The 17,989-nt window shown below is 37.3% G+C and overlaps 1 non-coding gene across 1 annotated transcript; it reads left to right on the forward strand.

Annotated features, from left to right (window-relative positions):
* The first annotated feature begins 7,694 nt into the window (after window positions 1-7,694).
* LOC149493299 (small nucleolar RNA R71) lies at window positions 7,695-7,801 on the forward strand. Its single transcript, XR_016318610.1, has one exon. It is a non-coding gene; the product is annotated as a small nucleolar RNA R71 (small nucleolar RNA).
* Window positions 7,802-17,989: the final 10,188 nt, after the last annotated feature.

Below are 17,989 nucleotides of genomic sequence, written 5' to 3' on the forward strand. Positions count from 1 at the left end.
ACTTTGATCTTCCATTCAAACGGAAGTACGTAGGCACGTTTGGGATTTAACCCCGGGCGACAAGTCAAAATCACTTAAACATTTCATTGGTCCAATTACATGAATCACCCTGTAAAGCATTCTTTTTTGGTTAGTTCATCAGCATGACATAGTCTCGGGATCCACCTCGGGTTCGAAGATCATGCCTTAGACATTGGGTTAATTAATCTAGTAATTAGGTTAATTAAAATTGGAGTCACTTAGGGTTTTTCCTAGTTTACCCAAAAATAATTAAACAAGGTGGCGATTCATACATTCACGTGCATTTCTTCTCTTAGTCATATGCATTATATGCATTGTTTTCAAGGGAGGGGTTCACAGCTTGTATCGGGGAGGCATGGTGAAGGAGAAAGGTAAAGAAATTTGGTGTTTGGTGTGTTTGGGTGAGAGAAAAAAAAGGCGAAAACAGAGAAAAACAGAGAAAAGAGAGGAGGTGGCCAGGGCGTGCGTTGTGGGAAAAGAGGGGATGAGGGCGTGCTCTTTAAATGGAGGCGCATTTTAATGCGCAGATCTGATCGTGGCACGGTACTGCTACCTAGCACGGCCTGGCCGTGTGTGCTTCTGACTCTCTGAGGCGGTTTGCAGGCACGGGCATGCTGGGAAGCATGGCTGGGGCGTGCGCGCCTCTGTCCTGTAAAGGAAAACTTGACTTACCTGGCACGAGCGAGCTAGAGGGCACGGCTGGGACCTGCACGGCTGTGACTTTGGAAGCGACTTTCTCCTTTCTAGATGCATGGGCGTGTCCTGTAGCACGATTTGGGCGTGCAAGCTGCAATTCCTTGTCTTGTATTGGCACAGTTGTGCTGATAAGCACGGCTAGGACGTGCTAGCCTTTGACCTTCAAGAGTGTGTTGACACGTAATTTTATGCCTCCACCTGACCCGATGATGATATGAGGACAAAGGATAAGGTTTCACAATAGACCAGAAGTGTTTGAACCAAAAATTGAATCAAACTGCCCAAAGGAGCCTGACCCGTGTTAGGGCTGCGTCACGCAGCTAGTACCTGCGTGACGGCACTCTTAGCTGCGCCACGCAGCTCTAACAGGACTGACACCTCTGGCGCGCGCCCGTGCAACGGCCTGCACTGTTTGTATGGATACGCGGCAACTGCACGAAAAGCAAGTCACGTCACGCAGGTTTACGGGTGCGTCACGCAGCTTCCACCCGCGTGACGCGACTGTCCTGTTGCCCTAGCCATATAAATACAACAGTTTACAGCAAAAACGGGACTTTTTTGGCATTTTTCACTTTGCTCTCATTTTCCTCTAAGAAACACGACTTTCTAAGTTTAGACATCTAAAAAACGACTAAAGTTCTTTCTCAAGAACTCCATTGAGTAAACTTGGGGTAGATCAAGTTATAGATATTTAGATTTAAGATCAAAGAAAGATATAACAAAAAGATAAAAAGAGGAAAAGAGAGGAAAACAATTTCATTTTTGTGAAAGAATTTGGTGATTGCGCTTGTGGAATTGTGAAACGACAGCTCCGAGTCAATCTCAGTACATGCAATCCTCAAATTTGAGGGCTAGATAACGGTTCTAACTTCATTCTTTTTATTTTCATTTATTTTTAGCATTTTACATCTTAAAAATCTCATTTTTGCGTTGATTAATTGGTTTGCCATTGACAAAACGTAAGTTTGCCTATTGTTGAGCCTTTCTGGGTCCGTTATAATTACTTTGGACAAAAAAGAAACGTAAAAAGGACCAGTTTGAAAGGTAGTTGCGGACCAGAGCAGCCGCGTCACGCAGCTACTACCTGCGTGACGCGACTGTTCATGTCCAAAAGCCCCTGACCTGGACTAGACCACCTGCGTGACACAGCTGTTCGCGTGCTCATTTTCATTTTTGTTTCTATATCCGTATCTAATATTTTGCTTTAAATAAATAATCCATATACCTAAGGATTTTAATAATGTCACGAACAGCGCCGTCACGTAGCTAATAGTTACGTCATGCGGCTGTTCTTCATAGAACACCTGCGTGACGCGACTGTTCTAGTTTCCAGACCATAATCAGAGTTCCGTCACGCGACTGTTCTTCATAGAACAGCTGCGTGACGCAACCATTACAAGTCTAAGAATAAAAGATAAGGGGTGCGTTACGCGACTGTTCTTCGTAGAACACCCGCGTGACGCGACTATCTTCCAGTACTAGCACATTTTCATTATTTTTAGTGCAGTTTCATTTCAGTAAATTAATCTTTCTTTAAATTTAATCCGGGAAATTATCAATAGTGGGCAAATTGAGTTTTAATGAAGCAAAGTCAATTAATTACTGATGATTATGAGATTTTTAAGATTTTATTTCTTATCGTTTATTATTAATTACACTATTAAACTCGGTTTGTGGCCCGCCTTTAACCATAAGGCAAGAGCGGGTCTTTTACTTTATTTGATATGTATTACGGATGGATGATGGATGATATGATTTATCTGTGATGAATGCAATGAATGAATCTAATTGGGACGATTAATTAATTTTCCACATAGGAATTCGGTTCGATTTATTTAGGTTGGGTTTAAATAATTGGCTTTTCTAAAATAAAATCAAGTTAGAAATCGTAGGTTAAAAGAGGCCGATTTTCCGGGCATCGGCTTCCAATGGGCCGACGTACCTAATTCCCTTACCTAGAATCGTACTTGGTACGCCTGACCAGTTCTCTTTCAAATAAAAGGCCTTGAATAAAATGGGTTAAAATGGAGTCAATTTTACGAAAAAAAAAAATGGAAACGGTCCCATTGCCGAAAAAATGGGTGGCGACTAAAAATGATTTATAAGACCGATTTATCGGCATCGTATATCCAAAAAAGGTTTTTTTATCACCGCTTTTTCAAGATAAATACACATCAACACAATAAATAAAAACCATTTTATGATTTTTCATCCGGGGGGAAAAACAGAGTGATTTTCACCTCCGTGAAGCACGGCCGTGTTGATGAGCATGGCTAGTGAGTGCTAACTTGTGGACTTCAACTCGATCTTGAAAGAATTTTTACTAAAACAAAGGAACAATTATGGAGAAAATTTTTGGGAAATTTGTAACAGAAATAACAAAAATAAATTGAAACAGAAAAAAATTCAGAGAATAATATGGGTTGTCTCCCATAAGCGCTTTTGTTTAACGTTGTTAAGCTCGACGTACTCAACCAAGTTCAGGCTAAACAAGACCGATGGTGTTTTTGACTGGATCAAAGTTTTCATTTTGATAAACCTTTAAGCGTTGAGCATTAACTTTGAAACTCCTATCACCATCCACTATTTCAATGGCCCCATGTGGAAAAATTTCTTTGATCGTGAATGGACCAGACCATCTAGAGCGCAACTTACCTAGAAAGAGACGGAGTCTGGAGTTATAGAGCAATACCTATTGTCCTACCTTTAGATTCCTTAGGATAATGTGCTTATCATGCCATTGTTTGGTATGGTCCTTATAGATTTTGGCATTCTCATAAGCATGGAAGCGCATTTCATCCATCATATTTAATTGAAGCAATCATTTTTGACCAACTTCCTTAGCATTGAAGTTAAGAAATTGGATTGCCCAATATGCCTTGTTCTCCAACTCAATAGGAAGGTGACAAGCCTTACCATAGACCATGCGATATGGAGACATACCAATTGGTGTTTTGAATGTGGTTCTATAAGCCCATAGAGCGTCATCGAGTTTCTTGGACCAGTCCTTCCTAGATTGTCCAACTGTGGTCTCTAGAATCTTCTTGATTTCCCTATTAGTGACTTCCACTTGTCCGCTTGTTTGAGGGTGATATGGAGTACATACACAATGAGTAACACCATATTTTGAAAGAAGAGAATCTAAGTACTTATTGCAAAAGTGCTTACCTCCATCTGTGATTATTGCTCTTGGGGTGCCATGACGTGTGAAAATATATTTCTTGATAAAGTTAATCACACTTTTGGCATCATTATTGGGAAGGGCAACAACTTCCGCCCACTTCGAAACATAGTCTACTGCTACGCGAATGTATTGGTTGGAGTAAGATCATGGAAAAGGTCCCATGAAATCTAGACCCCAAACATCGAAGATCTCCACTTCAAGGGTACCGTTTAAGGGATCTCATGTTGCTTCGAGACGTTACCTAACCTTTGACAATGATCACAAAGACGAACAAAGTTAAAAGAATCTTTAAATAAGTTAGGCCAATACAAACCGCTTTCTAAGATACTTGCTGCCGTCTTGCTTGCTCCAAAGTGTCCCCCACATTCCATTGAATGACAGAATCGAAGGACACTTTCCACTTCCTCTTCTGGTATACATTGTCGAAATAGCTGATCACTACAAAACAAGAAAGGCTCCTCCCAATAGTAATATTTGAGATCATGGAAAAACTTTTTCTTTTGTTGATAAGAAAGATTGGGAGGAGTGATTTTGCAAACAAGGTAGTTTACTATATCGGCATACCATGGAGCCTGTGTGTTTGCCAACTGGAGAAGATGTTTATGGGGAAAGTCTTCATTGATTTGTAATGCTGTTTACTCTTCTTCCCCCAACTCGAGCCTGGATAAGTGGTCCGCGACGAGGTTCTCGGTTCCTTTTTTATCGCGAATTTCTAGATCAAATTCTTGCAACAGAAGAATCCAACGGATTAATCTAGGCTTTGCATCCTTCTTTTCTAGTAAATACTTAATGGCAGAGTGATCAGTGTAGACTATTGTTTTAGCTCCGATCAAATAAGCCCTAAATTTATCAAAAGCAAAAACAATAGCTAGAAGTTTTTTTTTCAGTGGTGGTGTAATTTAATTGTGCATCATTCAATGTGCGACTAGCATAATAAATGATGTGCAACTTCTTTTCCTTTCTTTGCCCAAGAACAGCTCCAACAGCATGATCACTAGCATCACACATTAGTTCAAAGGGAAGAGTCCAATCTGGTGTAGCAATGATAGGAGCTGAAATCAACTCTTTCTTCAACCTGTTAAAAGCATTCAAACACTCTTTGTCAAAATCAAAAGGGACATCTTTAATTAATAAATTACAAAGAGGTTTTGTGATTTTGGAGAAGTCCTTGATAAATCTCCTGTAGAATCCTGCATGGCCAAGAAAGCTCCTTACTCCTCTTACTAAATTTGGAGGAGGTAGCTTTTCAATTACCTCGATTTTGGCTTTGTCCACTTCAATTCCTTTTTGTGAGATTTTATGCCTTAGAACAATACCTTCACTAACCATAACATGACATTTTTCCTAATTCAAAACAAGGTTAGTGTCATCACATCATTATATTACTAAAGATAGATTATACAGACATGCATCAAAAGAGGAACCAAACACAGAAAAATCATCCATGAATATTTCAATAAATTTTTCAACCATATCAGAGAATATGGACATCATGTATCTTTGAAAAGTTGCAAGAGCATTGTATAATCCAAAATGCATTCTCCTATAAGCAAAGGTACCATAAAGGCAAGTGAAAGTAGTTTTCTCTTGATCTTCAGGAGCAATAGATATTTGGAAGTATCCTGAATAACCATCCAAAAAACAATAATAGGGATAACCTGCAAGTCTTTCAACCATTTGATCAATAAAGGATAAAGGGAAGTGGTCTTTGCGTGTTGCTTTGTTCAACTTCCTGTAATCAATCCACACACGCCAAACTGTGACTGTTCGAGTGGGAATTAACTCATTATTTTTGTTAGAGATAACTGTCATACCTCCCTTCTTTGGAACAACTTGAACAGGACTTACCCAACTGCTATCGAAAATTGGATAGATATGCCAGCATCCAAAAGTTTTATGATCTCAGCCTTAATTACCTCTTTCATATTTGGATTCAGTCTTCTTTGATGCTCAATTGAAGGTTTATAGTCTTCCTCTATTAGGATCTTGTGCATGCATATACTTAGGCTTATTCCCTGCAGATCTGAAATTGACCACTCTAGAGCTGTCTTATGTTTTTGAAGAACCTGCCACTACCTTTCCTCTTGATCAAGTGTTAAGTGAGAAGAAATAATAACAGGGAAAGAATTATTCTCACCTAAGAATGCATGTTTTAAATGAGATGGAAGTTGTTTCAGTTTTTGCTTTGGTGGTTCACTCTCTTTCTCATCCATGATGCTTGAATAATTAATGTCATCTTTAATCTTAATATGCAAAGTGTTTTCCACACATTCATTAACAACATCAATTCTAAAGCAAACATTATGATCCATAGGAAGTCTACAAGATTTACGAACATCAAAAACAATTTCCTCTTTACCAATCCTTAAAGTTAATTTGCCGTCATATACATCAATCAATGCTCTTGCAGTTGCAAGAAAGGGTCTTCTAAGGATTAAGGATCCTTCTCTATCTTCATCAATGTCAAGAATAACAAAATCAACAGGGAAGATAAAAGTACCTACCTTTACGAGCACATCTTCTACAATTCCTCTTAGATATTTGATTGATCGATCTGTCAATTGTAGAGACATCCTTATTGGCTTTAGCTCTCCCATCCCTAGCATCTTAAAAACTTCATAAGACATAAGGTTAATGCTAGCACCTAAATCTGCTAACGCTTTTTCAAAATCAAGATTACCAATATTACAAGGGATAGAAAAACTTCATGGATCTTTTAACTTTGGAGGCCATTTATTTTGAATAATTGCACTACACTCCTTAGTTAACATTACCGTTCCTTGATCATCAATTTTTCGTTTCTCGCTCAGGATTTCTTTTAGAAATTTTGCATAACTGGGCATTTGAGCGAGATCTTCAGCAAAAGGAATGTTGATTTGAAGCTTTTTGAAGACATCAAGAAATTTTAGGAAGCTTTTGTCATCTTGCGCTTTCTTTAGCCTTTGTGGAAGGGAACAGGTGGAACATAAGGTTTACTTCTTCTTGCTCTTCTAGGTCAATGATGGAAACTTTTTTCTGCTCATCCTTTTTCTTTTCTATCTTTGGTGGTTCTTCTAACTGTTTGCCACTTCTCAAGGTGACAGCTTGTACCTGCTCTTTAGGATTTTTTTCGGTATTACTAGGTAACGTACCTTAAGGTCGGGACGCCATCATGTTTGCAAACTGTCCTAGCTGGATCTCCAAGTTTCTTATCGCAGCTTGCTGGATTTTGTTGTTTTCTCTAGTTTCGTTCATGAAGTCCATGTGCGATTTAGAAAGGGCAGTAAGGAGATCATCATGAGATTTTTTTTCTTGAGGTATAAAACCTGGTGGTGCATTCAAGGCATTGTTAGGATTCCCATATGAAAGATTAGGGTGATTCCTCAACATGTTATCATAAGAATTGGAGTATGGGTAATTCTTCCTTCCTTGATTCATCACATAGTTTACTTGTTCTAAGGCTTGCAAATTTAAAGAGTCTATTATGGATTCTCCAATCCCATGTTGCCCATTACACCTGTCACAAACTTGCATAATAGAATTGACAGGGTTAGTAGTCAATATATCCAATTTTCTTACCATATTATCTGCCTTGGCATTGAGTGCTGTAATGGCATCTATTTCATAGACTCGTGCAGTCTTCTTCCTTCCGGAGTTGCTTTGATAATGGCTATTACTTGCCATCTCTTCTATTAGGTTATATGCCTTATTAATGTCTTTTCTTTCGAAAGATCCACCTACAACTGCATCTAGGGTGATTTTAATGTTAGGAGATAACGCATTATAGAAAGTTTGTACCTGTAATCATTTAGGCAAACTGTGATGTGGGCACTTTCTCAATAAGTCCTTGAATCTTTCCCAAGCTTCGTACAAACTTTCTTGATCATGGTGGACAAAGGTCATTATCTCATTACGCAGTTTTGTGGTCTTTGAAGATGGAAAGAATTTTGCTAAAAATTTTTGGGCTAATTCTTCCCATGTTGTAAAACTTCCAGCAGGGCATGATTGAACCAAGATCATACTTTGTCCCTAAGAGTGAAAGGGAAGAGTCTTAATTTTATGACATCCTCGGAAACACCATTCTGTTTGAAGGTATCACAAATCTCCAGGAAATTTGTGATATGAGCGTTAGGATCTTCACTAGGTAAACCTCCATATTGAATTGAGGTGGAAAGCATTTGGATAATGGCAGGTTTAACTTCAACATTATTAGCTTCGACCTGAGGTCTTGTGATACTCGAGGTTGTTCCGTTAAGAGAAGGTGTTGTGTAATCCGGCAAGGTGCGAGCATGATTCTGAGGTAGAGGTCTGTCTTCTAGATTGACTTGATTTGTCATGACTGCTTACTGTTCGAGTTTGCTTTCACGTGCTCTTCTAACAGTGTTGTTCTTACGACAAGTCTTTTCAATTTCTGGATCAAAGATTAGGGGTTCAGTCCTACCTGATCTTCTTTGCATAAACACCTGAAATAATTCTTAAAAAGAAAATTAAATAAAACAGAAAAGAAAATGTCTAAATTAATAATAGGGTAATTAGCATTGATATTGATAACGCCAATCCCCGGCAATGGCGCCAAGAACTTGACAGTAATTTTCGCAAGTATATGAAATCGCAACAAGTAATATAGAATGAGTAGAGTATCATATCCACAGGGATTGTATACCAAGTACCAAAATTATGTTAACATATTATTATTTAAACGGCAATAAGGGGGATTATTTTAAAAAAGATTAAATTAAACAAATAAAAGAGAACAAAAAGAAATCAAGCAACAAAATTTGACGAAAAGAAATCAAGGATTTAAAGCTACTAGGGATTTTGACTTCACTTAATTCTATCCAATTTATTCTATTAGTTTGTTAATCAATTTTAATTGTTCAAGTCGGGGAAACAATTCTAGAATCACTAACAAGCTCTCCTGATATTTTGTTAGCTATTCTAATCCAATTTAACTACCTATCTTCCAATAGTGTAATCAAACATCAATTAAATCATTAAGTTTTGCGATTTGTTTTGTGAATTCATAACTTAAGATCATTAACTTATGAAAACCCCCATGAGTCAAACCATATAGCTTGCGCATCAAGTTGTTATTCTCATGTAATTTATTAACTTTTTTTCATATAAAAAATCCTTCTCCCGATAGTGATTAATGAAATAAATCAATCCAGGGGAGAAATTCTGCCCAAAAGCATTAAGTTCAAAAATAAATTATACTTTGAACAAAGAAAAAAAATCTAATATTATAAATTGGAAAAGAATTTAAGCTACGTCAAATCCCTAGTATGAGGATTTAGTTCGACATAATAATTAAATAAAACTCAATAATACTTGAATAAAACTTCATAATCAATGTGAATAATGAAAAGTAAAACAAGATTAAGAGTTTAAAAATAAAAACTAGGCAATAGATACGTGGACGGCTTCTTTGAATCTTGGCAGAAATCTTGAATGCTTGAAGTCTTTGAGAGAGAAAAGAAACAATGTGCACGAATTATCAAAGACCGGAGATGTCCTTTACAATGAATGGCCCCTCTCTTTATATAGACCTCCCAGAAGAAAATCCGACTCCGTTTAGAAAATAGAATCCTCATTAAGTACAAAATCTTTTTGGAGATCACAAACTGTTTAAGCTTTGGATTTCTTCTCAATTAGAACTCTTCCATCTTCCTAAATAGGATTAGATCTTGATTTGCATGTTAGGAAATTATCTGAGGTGGGCCCATGTAAGTTATAGACACTGGCTGGCGTTCTTAATTCAAGACAGCATTAAATTCATAGCACGGGCGTGCTATTTTGCACAGTCTGGACGTGCCTGGGCTTGGGTTTTATAGATGGCTCGGCACGGGCCGTGCTGCGCAACACGTTCAGAGAAAAATCTGTGGCACGGGCGTGCCCCATAATACGGCCAGGGCGTGCTAGACTCTGTCTCTTCAGCATGAAATGCATCATGGGCGTGCTTTATTAAACACGCCCTGAGGTTCTTTCGGGCACGGGCATGCCAGATAGCACGGGCGTGCCGTGCTAGAGTCTAAGTCTCCGCTTGATTTTCCTTAAATTTAGCATGGGCGTGCTGTTTTGCATGGGCAGGACGTGCTAGAGCCTGAGTGTTTTGCTTATTAATGTTCTTTTCTGTGCCAAAACCCTACAAATTTCTTTAAAATCAAGTGAATTATGATTCAAGAAAGTTTTGAACAAAAACATAAATAAAACGAAGTGAAAATTAGTTAAAGTGATTAAACTTACTAAAATTCCAAATAAAAACTATATTAAAAATACTGTAAAAATAACACATATCAGTTAAAAATAAAATAATAATTTCCAAAATAACCTTAATCAGTCTACCTTATGCCTAAACACACACACAACATCACCCAAGTAACAAAATGAAGAAATAGGAAAGAAGAAAAACGAAGTAACAAAATAGCAACAGAAACAAAACGAAAGAAAATAAAAACAGACAGAAAATGAAAAAAAGAAAAACTAAACAAATAGAAAACTAGGTACATATGCATATACAAAATAAATTTGTGATTTCATTTATATAATGGAAGAAAAAAAACTAAAAAACTAATTTTTTCAATTCAACGGTAAATACGGTATATATATATATATTCTCAAAACACATACAGAATTCATATAATAATTAACAAAATAATTTACTTGAAACCTAGAAATCTATAGAAATCTAAAATCGCAGCCGACACTAATAAAGAAGAAAACAAGAAAAAATGGAATCAAATTGACTATAAAATAGTTTATAAAGAATGAAATTTAAATAGAATTAAATCAACTAAATGACATCAAATATAGAAAGAAAAAGAAAAACACAAATGAAACTATAGACACAGGAACGAAAATGAAATTAAATTCGGTGAAGCAATCACTTGCAACGATGACCATCACATTGGTAGGTTAAAAGGGTAATTATGTAAACAAATAATGAAACTATCATTATTTTAATAGCATAGGTTAAACCGATACTTTTTAAAATAAAATTTTAAATTTGACCGATACTATAATATCTCTTTTTTATATTTTCTTATTGTTTTACTTTTTAAATAATTTTTATCTGTTAAAAATATTAAAAGTTATTATTTTATTTTTTTCTCAAATATTAGGCATATTTGTCGTTCTGATGTAAGGTTCTGATGTAAGATTAACAATTTTATAAAAAGTAAATTTTTGAATAAATTATATATTATGTTCAAGTTTAGCAGGCAAATTTATTATTGTTATTTTGTTATAATAATTGGACTTTATTTTTAAATTTATTATTATTGTATTTTAATTTGGCCTAATACATATGAATTCAATTTTGGTCGATTCTTTTTGTGGACGCTTAAATTTTACAAGGTTCAATCATGACTCTGCATTTTCACATTTTAATGATAAATATAACTCTCGCCGAAATGAAATGTGAAAGTGTAGAGTCATGATTAAACCCCCGCAAAGTTATTTCATTTTGATGAGGCACATAATTACTACTGAAATATAAAGGAGCAGTCTCATAATTGAATCTCGTAAAGTTCAAAGGGCCACAAGGAGAATCAGCCAAAATTCAATGTTAAATTTATGCATTAGTCATTTTGTAAATTTGAAATTAATTGCATCATAATATAAATTTTCAATAAAAGTTACTTAAAATTAGTCCCATTTCTCAACTATTTTAATCATATTCAATAAAGTAGGCATGACCACCATGTTTCTTTGAATTGGAGATAGGAGTTGGATTATGACTTTATATTCATTATGGAGGTGTGAAGGGGGATGGAGTTATATGAATGGGGGAGAAACAAGATTATTAATTGTAATGCATATACTATGTCTATTGTTAGCATAGATAAATCGATGTAGACCTTGAAGTTGGAGGTTTTACTTAGATACTACTAGCTTGAGCCCAGTAAGGAATATAGAGATGGCCTTAGGATGTTGAAAAACGCAATTGCATCTATGATATAAACATGATCACAGTTTAATTTCCAATCGAAATCAAACTAAAACGGAATCGATCAAAATCACATCAAACAATACTCAATATTTTGGTTTCAAACCTAACAGAAATCATGTCTTTAGGGTTCGATTTCAGTTATTCATTTTTAAACATTGGAACCAATAATTTTTATTTATAGACGGTTCCGATTGAAACTATGAAAAAATATTTTTAAAAAACTCCTAATTTATTTTTTTACTTTAAATGTATTAAATTAATTTAGTCTTTTTCAATAGTACTATTTATTATTATTATTATTTATTCAAGCTACAAAATATTAAAAAAAAATTAAAAAGTTTGAAAAAGATTATTTAATTTCGGTTTCAAATCGGAATGAAGCCAAGATTGACAGTTTCAAAATCATCTTACAAATCACGTGAAAGTGGTCCAATTCCGGTTTCGACCTTATTATAACTAGAACCGACAATTTTGGAATCGTGATCATGCATAGTCTATGAGATGTCAATATTTGGTAGTGAATTTGGGACCATTCAACTATATGATAAACATTTAGACTTAGTAGACGTAGAAGAGGAACTAATGTACAGTATGAAGCTCTATTTTTATAGAAGAAATAGTAGATGACAGTAGTGATCTTTCAGTACCATCTTCAGCTAACACTAATGGGAGTCTTATAGTTGCTGCACAAAGTACATTAGTTATATTTCTAAAGGTAGATTGTTATTGCCAAATAGTGGGACACATGTGGGGACTTTATTAGATAATGTTGCATGGAGAGACATGGATCCTAATCAAAGGGAATTAAATGCTAACTTTGATTTTTATTATTGGGAAAAATAATGGGAGTGATGGGGTGAAGTTGAGTTATTTCATGAGAGTTATGAAGCAAATACCATAGGGGAACAATGTGTGCATATTGAGTGTGGAAATAGAATCGAGATAATGGGGCTGAAGTTGTCCTTGCAAATAATGTACAAGAGACGAGAAAGAGCGTATGGTGAGGAATGAAGACCGGGTAGGTGAGCATGTACATGTGATTGAGAATCACAAGGTAAAAGATAAAGGAAATGATGGTGATAATGACTTGAGGAATGGTGAATATAATGTAGAGGATAAAGATGATAATTCTGTTATTTTTATATGGAACAAATACGCAGCAGAAATGATGATTAACCTAACAGGATCATGTTTTTATGGTTAAAATAATAAAAAACTAGTTTGGAATAATACCTTTTGTGAAAGCTTTCATAGATAGAATTAAAAACTTGTTGCTTGCTACTAGATTGTTACAACCACAAACCATCCAATCACATGATTTGTAAAAAGTATCTACATGAATTGACAATGAGAAAAACTCTAAAATTATTTTAGAGAATTTAAGAAGTAGAGAGTATTTTGAGTGCTGGCTCAAATATGCTCTTTTATTTTGTTGGCTCTCAAAAGTCTATAGTTGCTCAATATAAGATATATATTATATATCCCTAGTTACTATTTGCTCATTTAACCAATTAAATAAATACATTATAATTAGTTGACCAAGATTTAAAATCTCTTATATTTAAACTTAATAACCTTTAGAGACATTTATATTAAGTCCCTACTTAATATTTTTAGGTCAAAGTTATGGTCCCTATAAAATTACAATTTTACTCTATATGTCTTAAAACTTATTTATAATCAAGTGCAACTTGATTTGACTTCTCATTTTTAGTTTCTCACATCAATCCTTGTGCATATATTTCATAAATTGCACATTGTTTAATACATCTCAATAGAAATTAGGATAAAGTATCTACATGCCAGGTCCTAACAGAAATCTAGCTGTCAACAAATTAACCAACTCTGAATCAGCACCGACTTCGGAATAAGGCTATAGCCAAGTGCGATACAAGTCTGAGGAAGAGGTATCAGCCACATAAAAAATGGGTAAAATCGTGCGATTAGGCCATGAAGAAATAAAGAGAGACAGAAATAGTTGTGTAAGAAGGCTACCCTCAAACCATGTGTAATCAGGGACAGCTTGATGACAACCGTACTGCCCAGCTACATGGCTGGGATAATAAGCAAGTGCCATGAACAATCCACATAAGGGCACACAGAGCATGTAAGAGGAAACTGTGACTTGCTATATGTACCACTAGGGGCAAGTCCATCTGACTCCCTTGGAGGAGAGATCCAGAAAAATAGCAGTCTAGTCTTCCACAGTCTCGCCAATCAATCGGCGCTGACTTCAGACATAGACTCATGGTCTATAATCAAACATCAAATGGTCTGGTGGTGGAGTCATCACCTGTAGTTTCTCAAAAGCCTGCAACTGCAAATGCATTCAAAAAATATATATGTAATAAAGACAAAAAAAAGAGAAAAGCTCGTTAAGTTGAAAACTCGCAAGGGCGGCTTAAGCAAAAGTTAAAGCACAAAATAAAAATAAAAAATAGATAATAATAATAATAATAATAAAAAGAGAAAAGTTCATTAAGTCAAAAAGCCGCAAGGGCGGCTTAAGCAAAAAGTTAGAGCATAAAAGAGAAAAGATGAGAAAATGCATTTACCTGCAGTACAAGAGGACTCCCATCGGACGAAGCACCGAGCTAGAGTCCCAAGCATGCTCTCCCAGTCAAGTAAATGTCTCTGCCAGAACAAGTGGAAAAGGCATGCGTCACCTAGCCATCTGCTTGACTATGGACACCAATCTAAGATTGCCATAGCCATCAATGCCACTAAGTTGCAAGTACTGACTAAGAAGGCAGAAGCAGATAAGAGAAGGCCAGAATGGGCTAGTGCGATCCATACTCATTGCACGTTCTACAAGTGGTCGCAGGGGCGCGACATCATCTATAAAGTTATAAGACGGTATCTCAAAAGCCTAGAAATCAAAGACAAGTAGAATCAGTGAAGTAGGGTTTATATCCAGCCGGGGTACCATAGGAATTTCTTCAACCACGAGTATTCTGCCAGAAATAATGCTGAGTTCTTCAAATAATGGATAGATCTCGAAGTCGTTATGCCGAAATAAGTTGTTCGAAGGACTAAAGTGGTTGATCAACCATTGCAGCTACCCAGGTTGAACCAGAATGTTCCGGTAATAACTTAGGTCGTCGAGTTTGAATGGTGACAATAAGTCCCAATCCTCACGGCTAAAACTGCAGAATAATACTTCAAATGCAGGCGCTAAGATCTGATCCATGAAAAATGGGGAAGAAATGAGAAGTTTGGAGGAGTTTTGAGTGAAAGCTTCGCTTAGAATGGGAAGAGACAACTTTTGTTGCATTTAAAAGTAGTATGGGATTTTATAGCAAAGTGGCAAAGGACAGGTTGACAGCTGGCTACCACTATAGAATTAGTGGCACACGCTACTGCGTATGGCGCAAGCCACAACCTAATGGCGCATGCCACTAGTCCGCAGTCAAGTGAAAAATATCCTTTTGTGTTGATTTTGGTTCTTGGATTCAACAAGAAAATAAAGAAAAAGTTATGGAATACCTCAATCATGCCCCAACAAAGGTGGTTGGACAAATCGTGCCGCAAACTAATCGAATCGCATCTGAAATGAACTCTAGTAGTTTCATCCTGTGGCTCACAAGGCAAGTCACGGGATCGATCACCACATCACCCAGAAGTTTGCAACATTCTCGACGGCCATGTGTTTCAATAGCAAGAAGGAGCAAAGAGAGGATTTGAGAGAAAAGAAGCTTGCAAGTAAGGTTGAAAGTGACGAATGAATATCACTTTCACCTTTTATAAAGAAAAACGGGTCCATGGGCTGGACTTAAGCCTTCAGGCCCAGTTTGGCCCAAAGGCCCACCTACTGCATCTAGCTCTTATACTTAGTCAGCAACCCGTCAACGGCTAGTTGCGTAAGCAGGGGCAATACACTGCTGGCCACAAGTAAATTGTCTCGTTTTGCATGCCATGACACAGATAATGATTACATAAGCTCACACAAATTCATAAATAATCAAATTCACACACTAATAGACATGAACTCACACGACTTCACATATATTTATGCTAAAATTAGGTGTTATGCACACGCTTTTCTAGGCCTAATCACAGAATTTCTAACCACAATTGGTTGGAAAGCCTTTTCCCCTGTATTGCAAGAATCATTGTGTAGGTACTTCTCCCGAACGGAGCATTTCAGAACCTAAGTCATCCGAAGTGGCGCACCTTCCAAAGTGGACCTTACCCTAAGCCGTCCAAAGTGGCGTACCTCCCAAAGTGGAGCTTACCATAAGCCGTCCGAAGTGGCACACCTCCCACAGTGGAGCATTCCCTAAGCCATCTGAAATGGCACACCTCCCAAAGTGGAGCATCCGCCAAGCCGTTCGAAGTTGCGTACATTTCGAAATGGAGCTTTCCCTAAGCCATTCGAAGTGGCGCACTTCCTGAAGTGGAGCTTTTCCTAAGTCGTCCGAAGTGGTGCACCTCCCGAAGTGGAGCATTTCAAAAATCGGGTCAATCGAAGTGTCGTATTCATTCATCTAATGAAGCCGTCCTCTGTGGCGCATCTCATTCTGCCTCTCCCCGTCCAAATGGACAACCTCCCGAAGTGGAGCATTATTAACTCAAAGCCACCAACTAGCATAAGATAGCCGTAGAAGTCGTCAATAGCCACCCTGACGCAATTTGCCCACCGTCAAATGCCGTAATGGTACTGGGACGATCGAAGTATCCCCAGTTAAAGCCTTCAATTGGCGCAAGAGAGCCGTAAAAGTCATCGACAGCCACCCTGACGCAATTCGCCCAACGTCAAATGTCGTAATGGTATTGGGACGATCAAAGTATCCCTAATTAAAGTCGCCAACTGGCACAAGATAGCCGCAGAAGTCATCAACAGCCATCCTGATGCAATTCGCCCATCGTCAAATGCCAGAATGGTACTAGGACGATAGAAGTATCCCCAGTTAAAGCTGCCAACATGTGCAAATAGCCGCAGAAGTCGTCAACAGCCACCCTGACGCAATTCGCCCACCGTCAAATGCCATAATGGTATCGGGTCGGTAGAAGTATCGCACCCATTCATCCATTGAAGCTGTCGTAGTGGTGCACCCCAGAGGCCACCCCTGTGGCACATCACATTTCACCTCTCACCGTTCAAAGGACAACCTCCCAAAGCTGCCAAGATGGCACATCTCATCACATCAAAATCATGTGTGTGATGCAAATGAGGTAATTATTTTCTTACTTACGCATCTACTTTACACTTTGATAACATTTTACTTGAAAAGCAAAATATTATCAAAGTGGGGGCAAACTATAGACGCTTAAATTTTGCCCCTAAAAAGGTTTAGTGATGATATACTGTTTTTCACATAAAACTGGATCAGGATTCCCGATCGCCCTGGTTTTTGGACCGATGGTCCGTGGCTAAGATTACCTATGTGTTTAAATACTTTTTCCTTTTCAGGTTACCAGGCGTTTTGCGACGAAACTGGGCCTGGGAAGCGCGTTGGTCTCGTCGGCACACTTTTTAATGCACCGCCTCATTTTGTGTGCGACCCGATCTAATTTTATAAAAGTGAGCCCGGTCCAATTGCAGGCCTGACAGTGGCTTTTTTGCCACGTCAGCCCTAAAATGGGGCCACCCACCCTTATTTGCCTATAAATAGGCATTAAGGGGTTTGTTAAAAGGGGATTCTTTTTGGGAAAACAAGGGAAAGTTCTTGCATTTTGAAAACCCAACCAAAGAAATCTAAAGGCAACTTGTGTTAACCTTGAATTTGTGTTGAGGAATTTACTGTTAATTAATCAAAAAACCCCTGTAGGCAATCTAGAATCCTAAAAACACAAACTCTAATATTGAATCTTGGATTTTTTGATCAAGGACCAAGCATTGGGTTTCTCTTCATCCATTTTGAGCAAATCATCAAAGAAATCACAAAAGGTAGTTCATGAGAACCTTTAAATGCTTTCTTCATCTTTTTCTTTATTTTTTCGGTGATTATAACACCGTTTCTGGGTTTGGCTGTAAGGGAAACCTAAGATCAAACAAATAGGGGTTTCTGCACCTGTGTGGCGCGAGGCCAACAGTAGTGGTGTGCGCCACTTCGCTGTGGCTCACGCTACAAATGCTTAGAAACCTCTTGTTCTTATCCAATAAATATCTCAATTCGATGATCCGGTGGCCAAGCTCCAACCTAAAAAGGTTCATG

This window comes from Jatropha curcas, chromosome 10, assembly GCF_041381405.1.
Source record: "Jatropha curcas cultivar XTBG-Jc1 chromosome 10, XTBG_Jcur_1.0, whole genome shotgun sequence".
Classification (NCBI taxonomy): Eukaryota; Viridiplantae; Streptophyta; class Magnoliopsida; order Malpighiales; family Euphorbiaceae; genus Jatropha; species Jatropha curcas.